The following is a 6,009-nucleotide window of genomic DNA, read 5'->3' on the forward strand; positions in this document are numbered from 1 at the left end:
GGTGAGGATATTCCCTCAAAGGCCCAGTCCTCTGTTCTTAACGCTACCTCGCTAACGCGGGAAATGGCGAATAGTACGAAAGAAAGATATATATATATATATATTGATCTCGGGAACGTTGTACATTTCCATATGATATTTCAAATGACTCTTGAAATTCAGCTCTGAAGGGTATAAATGAGGGGTTTAAACCTCCTATCTTACCATTACAGTCGTAAAGGTTTCAGTGTCAAATGTTAAGGAAAAATAAAAGTCATATCTATTATTCGTGAGTTCTGACGGCAGTCGGACACGACCAGGGATATTCACTATGATGATGTGATATTACGAACTATGAAAACTCATCAACAGTCATTTCATAGAAATTATAGCAATAAATTGACATGATTAAGAATAGAATTGGATGGTACGTTGTTTTGACTACCTAACCACCTCGACTGCACTGGGTTGATCAAGATGGCCGCCAACATCAATTCGCAAACCACCAAATTGGATTAAGCGAACGTTTCTAGATGCTTGATTATTTTCTAGCCATGATCCATCCCTTTCAATACATTTCTCTATCGAGAATATATCTTTCAAAAATTTCACTCGAAATATACCTTAAATTCAATTTCCAATTTATCTGCCTGTACCGAAGACATGAAGATACATTTTGATGTAAACATTTTCTTAAGTATCATAATATGTAAATTCTTTCATAAATAATCAAATTCATTTACAAATTAAAACAATGAATAAAAAGTAATTACATTAAACCGATCAATACCCTAATAATATTACGATAAGTTATCCAGTACAAATATCAAATCTTCACAAGAGCCACATACATATGAGAGTATGTTTTGGACAATCACATGTTTACCAAATGGCGTCCTAGCCTCGTCTCTTCCATGTATATCAACTGACTGTTACATTTCTCCCTTGTGTCTCCCCTGATGATGTGATTATTACACGAAACTGCACTTGGGAACTTTTCGTGTTTCATTTTCCCCGTGGACTCCTATGAATATGAGAGTATATGTTCCCTTACAAGAACCTTTTACTCCTGAAGAAGGTGTTCTCAAGATCTTCCGGATGGTGGATGTACGTAGCCTGGCGCTGACGGTCTTAATGACCCTGGCAATTGAAAGGACTAAAGCCCATCCAACCAATCAACCACAAACCCTCATAAGTTACCCTTCCATAAGAAAAAAAATTTTCTTTGAAACAAATCTTTAAAGAAAACGTCTTTTATATTCATGTTTCATTATCGGAAAATCGAAAACAGGTTGACGGCATGGCATCAGTAATTGTAATTTCTGCTTTCACGTAAGATGCTGATTATAGCCTAATGACCTATCTCTTCATAGCAATCAAAAATCCACAATGGTTGTTAGCTTTGCGACCTACAACTCTTGCGGGCCCGGGTTCGAATCCTGGATACGGCAGTCGGTTCACAGTCGAACCTTCTGTTTTTCCTTCCTCTAAGGTTAGTTGATGACTAGGTACCTGGGGTGTGAATATACATATGAATTGGAACGATGTGGTATACCGGGGTCGACGTGCTGTCAATGAATTGAGCCAGGGCATGTAAAAGGTCTGGGGTAAACCATGGAAAGTTCTGTGAGGCCTGGATGTGGAAAGGGCGATGTGGTTTTGGTGCATTATACATGACAGCTAGAGACTGAGTGTGAACGAATGTGGCCTTTGTTGTCTTTTCCTAGCGCTACCTCGCGCACATGCGGGGGGAGGGGGCTGTCATTTTATGTGTGGCGGGGTGGCGACGGGTATGAATAAGGGCAGGCAGTATGAATTATGTACGTGTATATATGTATATGTCTGAGCGTGTATATATATGTATACGTTGAGATGTATGGGTGTGTATATGTGCGTGTGTGGACGTGTGTGTGTGTGTGTGTGTGTGTGTGTGTGTGTGTGTGTGTGTGTGTGTGTGCGTGTGTGTGTGTGTATATACATGTGTATGTGGGTTTCCTTGCGCTACCTCGCTGACGCGGGAGGCGGCGACAAAGTATACTATATATATATATATATATATATATATATATATATATATATATATATATATATATATATATATATATATTATCCCCGGGGATAGGAGATTAAGAATACTTCCCACGTATTCCCTGCGTGTCGTAGAAGGCGACTAAAAGGGGAGGGAGCGGGGGGCTGGAAATCCTCTCCTCTCTTTTTTTTTTTTTTCTAATTTTCCAAAAGAAGGAACAGAGGGGCCAGGTGAGGATATTCCAAAAAAGGCCCAGTCCTCTGTTCTTAACGCTACCTCGCTAACGCGGGAAATGGCGAAGAGTTTAAAAGAAAAAAAAAAAAAAAATATATATATATATATATATATATATATATATATATATATATGATAACGTAATGTGAAGAGTGGATCAAATATCATAACATAGCATTCACAGGTGACAAAGTGACTGCAAGTAAGTACGGTGAATGCCACTACAATGTCTAAATATAAATGTGATCCTCACAATTGGAATCCTTACACTGATATTCTTTTTTTTTTTTCCAAATGGAAAACATATATTTTCTCATTCCGAAATGGCAGCGCTACTGATTGAGCAATCTGTCACTCTGGACTGCCTCATTATATGGAACCCCCCCAAAAAAAAATTCCGCCAATTTTTCCGATACAAAAATAGAAGTCAGATACTTTTCTTGCATCAATTTTAATAGGACCGACTGCAAACTCCAAGGGGGAAAAAGTATTAAATGTCATATTGGTAATTAATCATACCGAGGGGGGACAATAATAAAGTAACGTCAAAATATATGTGTATGAATATTTGACAAACATGGATACACTCGGACCTATGTAGACTTTGGACGAGACTCAGGGTAAAGCTAACAGGATCTGTTTGCATCTTTGGTCGAAGTCAATAGCAATTAATTCCCGATAAAAACGCCAGCATATACTTTGGTCCGGAAGGACAACTTGCGAGAGTAAACACATCGTATTTACTCCACATCTGTCTTTTGCGCTTCGTTATATTAATAGATTTTTTTTAGCGGTGATCGTGCCGTACGTGCAATGGGAGGAGCGTGTATGGTCTTGGAATCATCTTCAAACCCCAAGAAAAGGTGTTGGAATCCTTTCCATCGTTGCTAAAAAGTTGACAATACGATCTCAGCTGCCACTGGCAGTCGATAGGGTCTAAGACCAAGTAATAATCAACATGAACCATCGTGCTTTTCATATTTCATAAATATAATAAGGAAAACGAGACGATACACAAATTTAATACGAAAACATTTGACATTTCAGGAAATATCGGGTACATATTTCACACACATATATATATATATATATATATATATATATATATATATATATATATATATATATATATATATATATATATATATATATATATATATATATATATCACCAGACTCCCTGCTCGAGACTACACCGTGAGTGAAAAGTTACTTTTACAATAACTTTACTGAACACTTTTGACCAGCATCTGGGAGGTTTGAAACGCATACACAACCTCTACAAATTCTTCAACAACAACAACAACAACAACTACAAAAAATAGATCAATCAAATCAACAACAACTACAAAAAATAAATCAATCAAATAATCACACCATTAACCCCAGGTTCCCATACAGTGGTATATCTTCTCTTACGCTCAATCAAGATGACGACGGGCCATGTTCAAGGCTACGCCACACCGCAGGTTTATAACGAGCCAGCCAGCCCAGCCAGCCAGCCAGCCAGCCAGCCAGCCATCAGCTTAAGACCTGGACAGGTAATCCATCATCGGGCGGGGGTGGCGCTCGCTCCAGGGCGACAACACTTCCTCGTGCCTCAGATACTCCTGACGGTGAAATCGTTCGGTGTGTTTCCTGCACCGCTGACATCACCATAGAAACTGGTTCTATTTCAGACCTGGTGCTGTGCTGAGGATGTCCCTGTGTGTCCTCCTGTGCTGAGGATGTCCCCCCCCCCTCCTGTGCTGAGGATGTCCCTGTATGTGTCCTCCTGTGCTGAGGATGTCCCCCCTCCTGTGCTGAGGATGTCCCCCCTCCTGTGCTGAGGATGTCCCTGTGTGTCCTCCTGTGCTGAGGATGTCCCTGTATGTGTCCTCCTGTGCTGAGGATGTCCCCCCTCCTGTGCTGAGGATGTCCCTGTATGTGTCCTCCTGTGCTGAGGATGTCCCTGTGTGTCCTCCTGTGCTGAGGATGTCCCTGTATGTGTCCTCCTGTGCTGAGGATGTCCCTGTGTGTCCTCCTGTGCTGAGGATGTCCCTGTATGTGTCCTCCTGTGCTGAGGATGTCCCTGTGTGTCCTCCTGTGCTGAGGATGTCCCTGTGTGTGTCCTCCTGTGCTGAGGATGTCCCTGTATGTGTCCTCCTGTGCTGAGGATGTCCCTGTATGTGTCCTCCTGTGCTGAGGATGTCCCTGTATGTGTCCTCCTGTGCTGAGGATGTCCCTGTGTGTGTCCTCCTGTGCTGAGGATGTCCCTGTATGTGTCCTCCTGTGCTGAGGATGTCCCTGTATGTGTCCTCCTGTGCTGAGGATGTCCCTGTATGTGTCCTCCTGTGCTGAGGATGTCCCTGTATGTGTCCTCCTGTGCTGAGGATGCCCTTGTGTCCTCCTGTGCTGAGGAACCTTCTGTGTGTCCTCCTGTGCTGAGGATGTCCTTGTGTGTCCTCCAGTGCTGAGGAGGCTCCTGTGTGTCCTCCTGTGCTGAGGATGTCCCTGTGTGTCCTCCTGTGCTGAAGAGGCCCCTGTGTGTCCTCCAGTGCTGAGGATGTCCCCCTCCTGTGCTGAGGATGTCCCTGTGTGTCCTCCTGTGCTGAAGAGGCCCCTGTGTGTCCTCCAGTGCTGAGGATGTCCCCCTCCTGTGCTGAGGATGTCCTTGTGTGTCCTACTGTGCTGAGGAGGCCCCTGTGTGTCCTCCTGTGCTGAGGATGTCCCTGTGTGTCCTCCGGTGCTGAGGATCCTTCTGTGTGTCCTCCTGAGCTGAGGATGTCCCTGTGTGTCCTCCTGTGCTGAGGAGGCCCCTCTGTGTCCTCCTGTGCTGAGGAGGCCCTTTACTGTACCACTGTCCTGAGGAGACTCTACAGTGTAGCCCTATATAGGCTGAGGAGGTCCTAGAGTGTAGCTTAATGCTGAGGACCTTGACTATACTACTATGCTGAGGAGGCTCTAGAATGTAGCATAGTGCTGAGGAGACCCTTGAGTGTGCTATGACTACACTATTGCTCTGAGGAAGTTCTAGAGAGCAGCTTAAAAAGAAGAGAAAGACCGTTCAACTCGACAACATGTTACGGTTTCCTGCTGTTGGAGACCAAGAAATTGACAACTGCTATAGAATTAACACAGACAGCTGATGAATGTGGTCTGCGTCTCTTCATATCACAAAATTGATCTTAAATCTTGTAAATCAAGCAAGGATATGAGCGTGGGTGGGGGTACAGGAGGCGTGGTTACTGGCGTGGGTGGGTTTACAGGAGGCGTGGTTACTGGCGTGGGTGGGTTTACAGGAGGTATGGTTACTGGCGTGGGTGGGTTTACAGGAGGCGTGGTTACTGGCGTGGGTGGAGAGGGGGGGGGGGATACAAAAGGCGTGGTCATTGGCGTGGGTGAGAGAGAAAGAAAACGAGTAAATTTTGGTAAAAAAAAAAAAAAAGATAAAAAAATTTGAGATGTAAACTAATGTGAGCGTCACACTGGTAAACTATCGTGGATGTCACACTGGTAAACCATCCTGGGCATCACATCAAATAGCCAAGTTAAGAAAACAAGGAGGAGGTTGACTGCTGAAGCTACTCAACAGACCAGATACTACGAAACACAAAGAACCACACCTGGTATTCAAGTGTATTGTATCATTCCATTTTCTCCACATCAAGAGGCGGGACTAAACCATCTTCCAGAAAAGCAGTTGTGTATATTTTCTTTTATCATAAGAATCTCATATAGTTTACAGACGACGAAGTACTCTGACGGTAAATTACTCTCATTAGCTGT

Source organism: Panulirus ornatus, chromosome 19, assembly GCF_036320965.1.
Source record: "Panulirus ornatus isolate Po-2019 chromosome 19, ASM3632096v1, whole genome shotgun sequence".
Classification (NCBI taxonomy): domain Eukaryota; kingdom Metazoa; phylum Arthropoda; class Malacostraca; order Decapoda; family Palinuridae; genus Panulirus; species Panulirus ornatus.